Below are 13,788 nucleotides of genomic sequence, written 5' to 3' on the forward strand. Positions count from 1 at the left end.
GACAGTCAAGCCTACAGGCAGCCTAAACAGTTGGCCATTAAAGACCTGTCAGGCCACAGCCAAAGTAAGATTTTTTTAATTAAAAAAGTATAAAAACATTTATCTGAATGTGGAACAGAATTTTCCTCCCAACCCCATAATAAAAGACTGCTGCTGCTCCCAAACTGCTACTCCAGTTATTGATTTCCCTCCCGACACCTACCCCCACCCCAATCTGACCGGGCCATTTTTTCCTCCTCCTCCCTCACCATCCCAGTTACCAAACCCCCAGGCCACTCCTGGTCAGCCATCTTCCTCGATTACCTGAGGGCCATTGTTAGTATCGCAGTGGCCCAATCTTCCACCACACAAAAGCAAGCAATCCACTTTTTTGCTCTCAGCAGCTCGCCTGCTTCATTGAAATGAAGCCCGTGGCCAAATATGGAGAGTGCCTCAGACTTCCATTCAAGCTCAAGGGTTGCATCTAGCTCATTCACACCCACACCCACTGCATTCCCCAAAATTTCTACCAAAACATTAGAAGATCTTTACAGTTAATAACTTAAATTACTTGCATAAAAATACACACTTGTAACATGAACATTCCCTATTATAAAGGTCAAGGTAATATCTGCTCATCTTTAGTTCATTCCATTCAACCATATAGTTAGGTCATTGCAGTGAAACGGAACCCCGTGAATGTAGACTGATGTGCTTACATCAAAGCTCATCAGAGTATTTCTTATGTTGGGCTTGGAAGCAGTTTTAAAATACCAACGAGAATATAACACTCTTTTATTTCATCTGTTCATTTAGCTTGCTGTTGTCCATTTTTCTCTCTTACAATAAACAGTTCTTTATTTACTCCGAAATATATTCTCCATTAGTGCGGTTCTGTTCTGCCTAACAGAGAGGTCAGGAGCATACCACTGGTGGGGGATATTATATGTCATACAATCCAGTATAGAAGAAGGACCTTGTTAATCTCAGTCACACCACAATCCATTCAATTCATAAACAAGGTTAGATTTCAGCGTAAAAGAGGTGTAAAGGTCCTTATGAAGTTGGCTTCTGCAGTGTTATGGAAATGACCCTGAAAATAATCAGCATTTTTTTTTTAACTAAATGCATTGTAACATTATTTACATTCAAGACTACATACAAATCTTCAGTATGCATTTCAGGTTTCTTATTCTATAATCTATTTAATACAACTAATGAAATATAGCAATCTAAAACTGTTATTTTAGAGAACATATTTTAGTATGCAAAATAATTTAATATAAAAGCTATTGTATGTTTTAACATGATGGAAGACAAAGTGACAAAAGATTACTTGCTAAACCAAAATTGACACAGGTATAGTGCATTTTGAGTTACAGAGGTGGAAACTGCTAGCAATGAATTATTCAAGGATTATATTTTAAATATAGCTTTACAATTTAGCACCCATCAAGAACAAAGTTTACTTTTTTTTTTAAACTTTTAAATTTTGAAAGCTGTCACCATACTAGAATCCTTCATATAGCAAAATGATGAGGTTATTGCACCTAAGAAAAAGAAGAAACACTTTGACTACATGCCTCAGGAATTGCCTTAACGATTCTTCTCCATTCCATACACCAAGATCGATAAAAAGTGAGAGTAACTCGCAGGCTTAGGATATTGAAAATAGACTGACTTCTATCAGAATATTGACACTACATACTAGCATTGTTACACAAAGTACCTAGGCACAGTTAATAAAGCAGTTTGGCACAGTTATCTTCAAATGGCACAACTCCCCCAACTTTTACCATCCTCCATGTTGTTAAAGGAATCATTACTCCAAACTCATTTATGATGTTCACAGGATTGTTGAGCTCAAATGCCACACCTTTTGAAAGCTAATGATATGAAATATTCTTGGAATGTCTCCTTTCAAAGTTTGAGTACAAGTAGTCTTAGAGGGTTTTCCTATGAAAATAATCAGAAACAGAGTTAATTATGTTTTTCCTTCTTTATTTTGCAAAAATACAAATAAGGATTCACTTTTAATAAAAAGTTACTGATTTTCACTTCATCGTCCTGATCCCAGAAACAATTTTGATATGAATGTTAAAGGAATGTTAAGGAGACAGTGCTGCTTTATACTTTGTGTTTTCATTTTTTGCACAGTTCTGACAAATGTTCACCTGTGCCCAGTTCCTTAATATATATGTATTTTCAGATAGCAAATACCTTATTACAATATCTAAATAAATTTATTTACATAAATTTGCCACTGTTGTTTTATGTTAAATACACAATAAGATATAACATAACTTGTCAGCCCTGGTTTAGTAGTACCACCCTTGCTGCTGGGTCAGAGGTTGTGGGTTCAAGCCCTACACCAAGGGCAGGTTTTTCCGGTGGGCGGGCAGGGGTGGGGCCCACTCGCCGACACATAAAATGACGCAGGGATACGTTGGACGTGCGTCCTGACGTCACCCCGCGTCATTTTGATTTTCAGTTCGGCCTATTAAGGCCATTAAAAAACTAATTAACCTAATTGATGGACCTGCCCGTCCAACCTTAAGGTTAGCGGGCAGGCCGGGAGCCCAAGTGGGCTTCGGAAAAAACATGAAACCTCATCCATGGGCGGGATGAGGTTTCATGAGGGTATTTAAAATGTAATTAAATGTTTAAATAAAAGTTATGGACATGTCCCAACTCATGTGACAATGTCACATGAGGGTACATGGCAGGGAAATTTTTTTATCAACTTTATTGAAAGTCTTAAATCAGAGCCGATCTCCCTGAGGCAGCACTTTGCCTCAGTGAGATCTGTGCGCTCTTTTGTGCGCATGTGCGAAAGAGCGCACCCCCAGCTGAGGGAATCCCACCCCCCGCACAGGGAGCGCACAGCACTTCCTGGCGGATGTCACATTGGGCGGGCCTTAATTAGCCCACCATGTAAAATGGCGGAAACAAGCCTGCTGGCGCCCGCTCCCGCACTTCCTCCCCACAGGGGGAAAATGTTGCCCCAAGGACTTGAGCATAAAATCTAGGCTGACACTTCAATCCAGTACAGAGGGAGGTGCCATTAAACCAAGATTACATCTACCCTTTCAGGTGGACATAAGAGATCCCACATGGGACTTTTTGAAAAAGAGCAGGGAATTTCTCTATGATGTCCTAGCTGACTTTTAGCCCTCAACCAACATCACTAAAATCAAATAGTCTAGAATTTTCTCCCCATCGGGGGAGGGCAGGGGTGGGTGCCATTTTATATGGGCGGGCCAATTAAGGCCCACCCAGCGTGACGCGCACCCAGAAACGCTGAGCACATAGAGGTGCCTCAGGGAGATTAGTTTCACGTATAAAACATTGAATAAAGGGAGAAAAAAAGTTTAAGGACATGTCCCCTCATGTGAAACTGTCACATGAGCTGGGGCATGTCCATTAATGTTAATAAAAAAAGTTTCCAACACTTTAAAAATGTTCATGAAACCTCATCCCGCACGTGGATGAGGTTCCATGAAAAATGCAAAGGCCGCCTGGGCTCTTCGCTTGCCCGCCAACCTTAAGGTTGGACGGGCAGCTCAGGTCAATGATTTGATTGTTAAATGGCCTTAACAGGCCTTTTAGTCGGCTGCGCGCCCGCCGAACTGAAAATCTGAATGACGCACAGTGATGTCAGGACACACCCCCTACGACACCTCATGTCATTTTACGCCTCGGCAAGTGGGCCCCGCCCCTGCTCGCCAAGCTGAAGATTTGGCAGGCTGTGTGCAAATTGACTGTTGTGTTTCCCTACATTGGAACAGTGACCATTCTTTAAAAATACTTGATTGGCTGTAAAGTCCTTTGGGAAGCCCGTGGATTGTGAAAGGTGCTAGATAAATTCAGTTATTTATTTTCTTAACTATGGTCAGTTTGTAATTGTTGAATATTTTTTTCTGAAAGGAGAGACATGATGCCAAATTTTTTCATCTTGCAGATATCAGGATAAATACAAGAATGCCAAATTTCAAATGACCACAACAATTGATACTACAGTAGGAAAGAATGCTGATTGGTTGGCTAGCTGAATCCGTTGCCATGGAAAAAGCAATAATGAACTATCAGCTCCCCAAGCTCCTGAATAATTCAAAACAAGGACAAGGATTGAACATGTTCCTTTTGTTTGCAGTGAGTGGATCCCTGTGTGTGAATGTAAGTCGCTTCCAGCAAAAGTAAATGATCCACGTTATGAGCTTAACTGATTATAATAGTTTGCCAGTACAGAACTTGAGTATTGCTGACAAAAGAACATATCTAAGGTTTTTGTTTTGCACTCATCAGGGCACTTCACAAGAACACCAATATAGGGGGAAAACAAATTGTTGTTTTCCCCTTATATTGGTATTCTTGCAATGTGACCTGATGAATGCAAGACAAAAAGCTTAGACATATCTCTTTTTTCAGCAATACTCGACTGATTATCTTAAATTAGTTATTACTGCAGCTATTAGCACACTCAGGATCATTCGGAAAGTGCTACCCAGTCACAGAATCACAGCTAATGGTAGACATTTTGCTTTGGGTTTTGCAAGCACGCATTGGTACTATATGTTCTGTACTCTGCCTATTATGCTCAAGCGAAAGAACATGCTGCTTCAGTCATTCATGATAGGCAGAGTACAGGCCATACTCAACCAGCTTGTAGTTGCAAAAACCAAAACAAAATGTCTACTGTTAGATGTGATTCTGTGGTTGGATAGCACTTTCTGAACAATTCTGAGTGTGCTAATAGCTATACTAACAATCAATTTAAGATAATCAGTTGAACTCATAACCTGGATCATTTACGCTTGCTAGGAACGATATACATTCACATGCAGGGACTCATTCTCTGCAAACAAAAAGAATATATTCAATCCTTGTACCTTTTTTCTGAATTACCTGAGAGCTTGGAGAGCTGATATTTCTCCATGGCAACATCTCAGATAATTAGAGTCAAACGGCCAACCAAACAGCACCCTTTTCTCCTATAGTATAAATTGTTGTCATAATTTGAAATGTGGTATTCTTGCATTTGTCCTGATGAGTGCAAGACTAAAAGCTTCTGCAACATGCCTCTATGTTTAACAACATTCAGGTTGGCTGTTTATTGCCTGGTCAAACTTCTGCATTATTGTTAATAGTTCTATAAATCTTAACTAGTTAGCTTGCCTTAATCAGTATTTGTTTTAATAAATTTTTGTGCTCATCAAAGTCTGGGATATTCACATTGGCGAATAGAACTCTTGCCTTTCCAGGCTCCAAGACTCAGAACCAGGCACCAGGTCAGGAAGTCAGATTTAACACTGCCTTGTGTAAATTACGGGCAATATTCCAACATATCCATTAGCTTCAACATTAAAAGAATGACCCCTACTGCCCCAATGTGACATTTTTCCAGTCCCCACACCAACCTATCCTGTACCCTCTAATTTATATTTATGTTAGACTTTCAATATGCAAATTGTGCATGAGAATGAAATTTGGTGCTGCATGCCCTTGCATAGTAAGAACTGCATTAAGACTGTTCAAACTCAATTCACATTGATCCCCTATGGCCAATGGCCTATGACAGATTGGACCAACAGGTGAAGGGTTAGAGTTAACCCATTGCACGATCAGGTCTCTCTAGTTCTGATTTTTAATCATTGGTTTAATCAATAACTTACTATTATTGCACTTTTGCACGTTACATGCCTTTAGCACAATATGAATGAATAATAAAAAATATATACCTTAGCAATAGTTAAAGTGGCAATTTCATTTCAAGTGCTAAATATATGCTAAAATTTCTGCTGGCAGGATGATACAAATTTAATTTTATATGACTCCAAATTGAAATGATCAAGCATCAATGGAATATTAATTTGTCAGTGCCCAGTTTCACACACAAAGGGGCTGCAATATAAGCCCAAATTTGAGAGATCTGTAGCTGGACTATCCTGTCGTGTGCAGATGATGAAACCCATAGGATAAAAATGTGTATCATGTCAAAAATATACAATAATTTTGCATAATTCATAATACCACAATTATGTTAGATGAAAGTATATGATTCCCAAAAATTAAATTCAGGGCATTACTTCTAGTGATAGCCCTGGTACTACTCGTATTTAATTTTCCAGTTATTTCTACTATCAGATCAGCAGGATTTGAGATCATTACCTACTGGAATTCATGAATTTACCATTGCAAATTTGTTTACACATATTCTTGCCAAAAATCCTTTAATTCAGCGTGCATTAGTGCACTTCCTGCCAAGAAATAGAAACACAGATTGATCTGGTGATGTACTTTTAAGACAGCCAGTCTGATTCAAACTTTTAACTGGTGGACAGCAGGACCCAGGAACGTCTTTGGCTTCATGAGAGTTTAATTCCCTACTTTACCGTGTTAGATTACCTGATTTGTGCCACGACGGTCCTCCGGAGGTCAGTGAAGGATTAGAAAGCTCAGTTCTATTCAGTGTCATGTGTTCATTAAATGGGTTGATCTGTTCTGGGAATGCAGACAAAACAGTCCTCTGGTTATACAAAGTAAAAACACTTAGAAAACAGTTAGCACCATGGAAATCCAAAGAAAAGGTAACTCCTGATGGAATCCATTAGTGGCCAATGCTTGAGAAATCCTATAGTCAATAAAAATGCTGAAATCACTGATTGCACCCCCAGAGAGGATTTGCAACTGTGAATCCAAAGCCATTCATCTTTTCAAATGATGGAAATGTGTTCTGCTGTCTCTATTTCTGATAAATATCAAATTGATTTTCATTAAAAGGACAAAAGGGCAATGAAAATATTTTATACCTGGTGATTATTCATTCTTTTAAAAGCCAAGGGTCTGATCTGTTTCAGTTAATTTTGTATGGAAATTATTTATTCACCGAATTCTAGTGAAAAAACAAAACCTGCTTGCTATTATCTTAACAGGCTTGTTGCAATTTGTTATGTTAAAATATTACAATAGTGTTTTTTTCCTCAGTGTTGTTGACTATTCAATCCTTTAATGACTGTAGTTTTTACCATGCTGTTTATTGCTCTTTGTGATGCAAAGTGGATTGTATTTTGACATAAATGAAAGTTGTCAACTACACCATTTACTCATAATATTAATACTATCATATTGTGTTTTTCCAGTGAAATGTGAAATTGTCCAATGTAAAAATACAGTCACATTTAGGAAAAGCAACAAGCATTTTTATTCAAAATATCAAAACGTTACACTCAGGAAATTCAATGACAGAGTTTAGGTTGTTTGGGGTCACGTGGTTGAGGTAACTATGGTGATTGGGCTGATAATCACTTGTCATTTTCCCTCAGCTTGCATTTGTACCAAATAAACAGAATAGATGTGGGTTTCTAGGATAGAGGATCTACGATAGGTTGCCCCCTTCGCCGATAACTACTGAACTGACACACTTGCACTCCCTTTCCAATTTTTAGTGGGCATGCTGTGAAATAATCGAGTAAATTGATTTGATTACTTGATCCTCTGAGAAACCCAATTTGAGATTTGAAGACTTGAGGGTCTATCACAGAAATTCTTTTAAAGATTAATTTTTAAGATAATAGACCCTAAAAATGTTGCTAACGTATCCATTACTAGTTCCTGTAAAAAAATTTACTTATTTATTTCATGCTTTTTGGGGATGTGTGCCAAGCAAAAGTGATTTTGCACAGGTACTAGTATCTTTTCAATTTCTGTTTTCTTCCCAAAGTGTCTGAAGTGACCATTTCACACCATGGAGAGCAAAATGTTGAATAATCAAAATCAAGGTAGATAGAAGGAATCTGGTGAGACTTATCAGGAGCTGAAGATTGGCTGATAGGTGAAGATACACAACCCAAATAAATTCGATTGTGCTTCCTTGTGCACGTCATTGATATATTGATTTAATATGAAGTGAATTTATATTATTTATAAAATTATTTTTACATATTATTGTGGTTATATTGATCACCTTCTGCCTTAATTAGCTTAATGCCGTAGCATCAAAATCAGAAGTTCATCAATTTCTTTGCGAATGTATATTAAAATAAATGCATTAAGTTATGACTCCAATCATTAAATTGCTACCCAAATAGACTAAACCAAGCAGCCACAAAGAACCATGAAGTGGTGCCATCTTAAGTGCACCAAAAGGATTTTGTATAATGATAATGGCCCCTTAACCACTGGTGTGATAAAGAATCAAAGGAAGTACACTTAAATGGCCATCTATCTCACTGGTCATTATCAGGTACTAGACAGTATTTTAAAACCAATATAAAGTGCTCGTTAGCCCCTTTCTTTGTATTCATTTTTAACCTTCAATTCAAAAGGTCGATGGACTATCAAAAGGTGACCTTGAATAGAAGACCCATAATCTCTCATTCATGTTTTATATGCTCAGTTGTACATTTTCTATAAATACATCATATCAAAAGTGAGAAAGCAAAATTCTGTAGATGCTGGAAATCTGAAATAAAAGCATAAATTGCTGGAAATACTCAGCAGGTCAGGCAGCATCTGTGGAGACAGGAACAAAGTTAATGTTTCAGGTCAAATATGAATCTTCTTCAGAAAATTGAGAAAGCATTTTCAACATAAACTTTTAGTTTTTTCTGACTTTGACCGGTAAAATCATAGAATCATAGAATGGTTACAAAACAGAGGGAGGCCACTCAGCCTATACTGTCTGTGCCAGCTCTCTGCAAGAGCAACTCAACTAGTCCCACTTCTCTACTTTTTCCACATAACTGTGCAATTTTTTTCTCTTCAGATTATTGTCAAATTCTCTTTTGAAAGCCTCGATTGAATCTGCCTCCACCACACTCTCGGGCAGTACATTCCAGATCCCGACCACTCACTGTATGTAAAAAAGCTATCACCTCAAGTCACCATTGCATCTTTTGCCAATCATCTCAAATCAGCATCCTCTGGTCTGGATATCTGCCAATGGGAACAGTTTCTCCTCATCTATGCTGTCCAGACCACTCATGATTTCCAAAGCCTCTATCAAATCTCATTTAATCTTCTCCACTCCAAGGAGAATAGCCCCAGTTTCTCTAATATATCCACGTAATTGAAATTCCTCATCCTTGGAATCATTCTCGTGAATCTTTACTGCATCCTCTCTCATACCTTCACATCCTTCCTAAAGTGTTGTGCCCAGTTCAAGATCCTGGAATTCAAAATTACCTCTTCATTCATTCATTTATTGAATTTCAGGCCAAAACTTGACATTTACTGTGTCACAATGATTACACTGCAGTCTATCAAATTCCTGGACTGTCCAAGGTCTCCCTGAGTTCTTTGCTGGATTTTCCATTTCTGCCAAGAACCTTTCATTTGGTCAAATAGTGCTTTTGTTCTTGGTATCATTAGAACAGTTTAAAATTAATGCTGACCAAAGAGAACATTTCATTAACCAATTCTCTATATCTTAAGTAAAATAAGGAAAATGTATTTTGATAACTATAGAAAGAGGCTAAGTGAATAAGATTATAGTTAGACTGGTTCCAGGCTCTCAAAACAATTTAAAGGGAAAACTACATCAGTTGAGAAGATGCCCAGTGCATCAGTGAACATTTTTGAAAGCCCACCTTGACATTACACTGGAGTTGTGCTTCATGTCGTGTGCAGTCTATGGGAGGCTTCACATCGCTGTGCTCCCATCAGATCACGACCTGACAGCAGAGTTATATTGCAACCTTCTGTGCCTCCTTGCGAGATGAAAACTCCCTCTCGGTGACTAATAAGTGATTGTGTCTGATTTTCACCAAGCTTATTGATAATACTACATTTTCTTTTGATTTTTTAATTGATAACAGAGACCAACTGATTTATTTAAAATAAGACCAGCTATTAATTAATATATACCAATGTAACACTGCCTGTTTCTCCCAGTACTTCAATGCAATTTTCTCAATGCACTTGTAGTGATTATGCCACAGTCATTAATCTTTAATGTGAATCTTAATCACCTATGAATATCTCAAAGCACTGCAAGCAAAGAGGACACAAAATGGAATAAAAATAATTGTAAAATTTCAAAAAGTATTTACAGAATTATGAGATACTCTGAAGTGATCTTAAGGTAGGCTTTGGGGTTTGACTGATCAAAGTGCTTAAGTTTCACATTTGTGGTTTATGTCATCAGAATTGCTAAATCACATCACTTTTTGTAATAATCACAAGGTATATGTCATTCTCTGTGTAACAAATTATTTGTAATCTGTATGCTTATCCTGTACATTCTTATTCAGTTTTAACACCCCCAAATGACTTTATAATCCCTGTGAATCTACTGAAATACAATTCTAAATCCATTCGTTACTGTAGGAACACAGAGGTATCAGTTTATAAGTTAACATTTGTTTAACTAAAATAGTATGCACTAATCTTCAAATGACTTGAGCAAATATGAACTTAATAATACGCCTGCATATGAATAACATTTTTGTTACACGTGTTCAACTGGCATGAAAATGGAACATGCTTTGAAAATATTAAATGAGCTAAAACAATTATACCTAAAATATTTACTCAAAAGTCAAAATAGCAAGAATCCAGTGTGTGAATATATTTGTTCAAAATCTTTTATTCTCTGAGGGTTAATTAAGGGAATGGATTAAAATGAATCATGGTCTGCAATATAGTAGAGATACATTAATAAGAGAATGCCTTGTGAAGCTAAAATGATCAGTGCATTGGATTCAGTTAACAATTAATAATTAAAATAGTGACAATTATATATCTCAGAAACAAGATGTTAGTATATTTAAATCTTTTTCAGCACAAGATAGATTCTCCTCATACTTTACTGGGTTTAAGTCTATTTGTGGTTGCTGACTTTCTAACTTAGGCAGTGGTGTAGCATAACGTTAGCATGGAAAATATAAAATATTCGCTGATTGGGAATAAAATGCACATTTCATGATCCTGCTTGGTTTGGAAGGAATCTGTGTCTATGTATCAAAAACTTCAAGAACATTGATGAGCCCAAAGAAAGGGGTGTGGGGTGGGGGGGACGTGGGGAAGGGTTGGGGGTGATATATACTGACCGTTGGCATTCTCCAACAATATGATTACCTGTACAGGTGGGTTAGTTCATTGCTGCTCAAGAACAGTTAACGTGTGATGTTAGAATGGCATCATGGCAATTGTTAAGAGTGTTTATACTGGTAGGCGGCCATTGGGCATTTTTAGGACACATTAGCTGAATCATCATAATTCAATTGTTCCCAAGCTATTGACAGGTGTGCGCTTAAAACATCGACTGTGTCCTATCCGTTGTTAATGTTGTGAGCAGTTTTGCACAAAAGGACGATATTTAATACAACAAAAACAAAAATACCTGGAAAAACTCAGCAGGTCTGACAATCAAATGATCCACTTTTGCACTGCACTCTGCCTATATGCAGAATAATGGATTCTTGATGAGTTGCAAGAACTGGTCATTAGCCGAAGGTGGCTTGAGGTCAGTCTATGCCCAAGCATTGAAAGCAGAAGTGGACGTCCAAATCCCAATCGCTATTTTTGATTTACCGCTGACCACCTGCGACTTTCCGAAATGTGTTGCCTTGTTTTATATCCGCTTAGAATAAAAATGGAACGGAAAATAGACGAGTGGGCCATCAGTAATGCAAAAAAAAAAATGCAATGTAGAAAAACACCAGGCAGGTGGAGCAAAATCACGAGGAAATTATGCAGAGGTGGGAAATCTGAAGTTCAGAATATCATTTGCAGCGACGGTCTGTGTAGGTAATAAAATGAAATGTCCCACTATTTCAGGAGGTGCAAATGCTAAACTTGATACTACAAAAATAAGCATACCCGCCGAGCAGTCTTGCTCATCAATCATTCAATGTAGCCGAAATTTCACACAGTAAATATAAGTTTCGTGCTAGTTTTGCTTGTCGTCTGTGGCAGGCACCTTGACTTTAAAAGGCCTCCCTTATTATGTCGATTAAACGATGTACATTTCATCCAGATCAGACGTGTACAAAAATATGTTTTTCGGAATTGGGTGTATATAAAATCTGCTCTCCTTTTATTCACAGAGCCGCGCGACGGTGCAAACATTGAAAGGAGGGCCCAAGTTGACCTTCAATGGCGCTTATGATTCTGTTCATTTCTTTCTGTCCCATACGCCTTATTACACTGATCAAAGCTTGTTTGACCGTTGCTTTTATGCACAAGGTCTTGGTGATATTAGTTTACTTGCTTTTAAAGAGTTATGTTTATATTCCCATTTGCACTGTGTAACAATAACAAAATAAAATCCAGATTTGTAAAAGAAATGTTTATTAGCCACGTGCCAATTTCTAGTTTTAAAAAAAACTGAATCCAAAACAGGCTATGTCCATTTTACAAATGGATAAGCGAAGAAAGGTAGGAGCAGCTCGCGGACAGCGACAATTTGCATCTCAGGAGATTTTATAATGACCACGAGAAACAGCCTCGCTCATTCAAACCAGGTTTTTTTTTAAATATACCAAACGTAATGAAACTGACAGTAACAAGTGGCCGGCAAGCGATTTGCGCCTTTAAAAAAAAGATTCTAAGATCATCATCTTCCCAATGAAGATATACAAAGATGGGTGGGTGGCGGTAGTTTAGGCAAAGATGCTGAACGAATTCTGACCAGCAACAGACCGCACAACGCGTGTAGTGTCCTGATCTGATGTGTTGTTTGCACTTCCATTTAATAATGATAAACTCGGTTGCCCATCCTATTTATGAACAGAATTACATTAATGTGGGGGGAGTTCGTGAAGGTCATCAAATGGTAAATCTTGAAAAGTTAAAGTTAAACTACGAAGTTCGTAAAAGGTGTTAATAACGGTGAAATATTTGCTGGTCTTACAAAAGCAAAGCGAGTCACAGCGGGGAGCAGAAAAGATGGTGTTTATCAGGGGTTTCCCCCCTCCCCCGTTAATCCGCATGAATCGCCGGGCTCCCTCAGCCCCTTGTCATTCACTGGTGCAGCAGCCAAGGCAACAGAGTAATTTCGCCTCATCAGGAGATAAATGGCAGGAGCAAAGTGCTTCTGCAACGAGGAGGATGCATGTGCACAACAACCGCAGGATTAAGTGCCCTTCCTGTCCTCAGTCAATTCTGTGTAAATTCTTTCCAAATCTGCAAGCTTAAACACATCTCGTGGTTATGTGATAGTTGGCCACAATCCAGTACCACAAATGCAATAGAAAAAAAAACAGACCTTCCAAAGTCAGCAGCAAATAAAAACATGCTCATTTTTATTTACGAACAGGCGCTAGTGCGCGCTCATTTAGAAGGGGACGCTGTGTCGTGTTTAGATTCTTTTGCACGAATTGAAACTCGAATTTGATTATATGTTTGCTTATGGGCTGTTATTTGTAAACTACAGATCAAAAGTGCTGATTAGGAGGTGAACAATACATTAATGTTAATAATACGTTAAGGTTAACAAAACCATTGTGAACGCTCCGTTATTTGAAGTAGAAAATTAAACATTAAATAATAATATGATCTGCCGAACAGCAATGTTTGTGGTCTTTGGTGGATGGCTCGTGTTTGGTGTAATTAAAAATACAAATTAAGGTTTTAAAATTTGGTGTGACGAAATTACCGGCAGAAAATTCAATTGATGAGACAGCAACACGGTGTAATATGTTAAACAGCTTGACTGCGACTCCAGCTTCCCTGAACATAGGTTGTGAGTGAAGATGTAACGAAATGATATATGTGCATTCATCTCAGGTCTTTTAGAATGAATTGCGAAGTAGTGTAAGCCAAATCTGTCTCACAAGATGAGGAGCGCCAGGCACATTCAATTAGAAG

The 13,788-nt window shown here is 38.0% G+C and overlaps 1 long non-coding RNA gene across 3 annotated transcripts in view; it reads right to left on the bottom strand.

Moving 5' to 3' along the window:
- Window positions 1–757: 757 nt before the first annotated feature.
- The window catches only part of LOC144667739 (uncharacterized), a 30,139-nt gene continuing 17,108 nt past the window's right edge, over window positions 758–13,788 (bottom strand). For all 3 annotated transcript variants that reach the window (XR_013573363.1, XR_013573362.1, XR_013573365.1), the window contains 2 exons: window positions 6,385–6,480; window positions 758–1,935 (listed from right to left, as the gene is read on the bottom strand). This is a non-coding gene — a long non-coding RNA (uncharacterized LOC144667739). The remainder of the gene's footprint in view (window positions 1,936–6,384; window positions 6,481–13,788) is intronic.

This window comes from Cetorhinus maximus, chromosome 25, assembly GCF_964194155.1.
Source record: "Cetorhinus maximus chromosome 25, sCetMax3.hap1.1, whole genome shotgun sequence".
NCBI classification, from domain to species: Eukaryota; Metazoa; Chordata; class Chondrichthyes; order Lamniformes; family Cetorhinidae; genus Cetorhinus; species Cetorhinus maximus.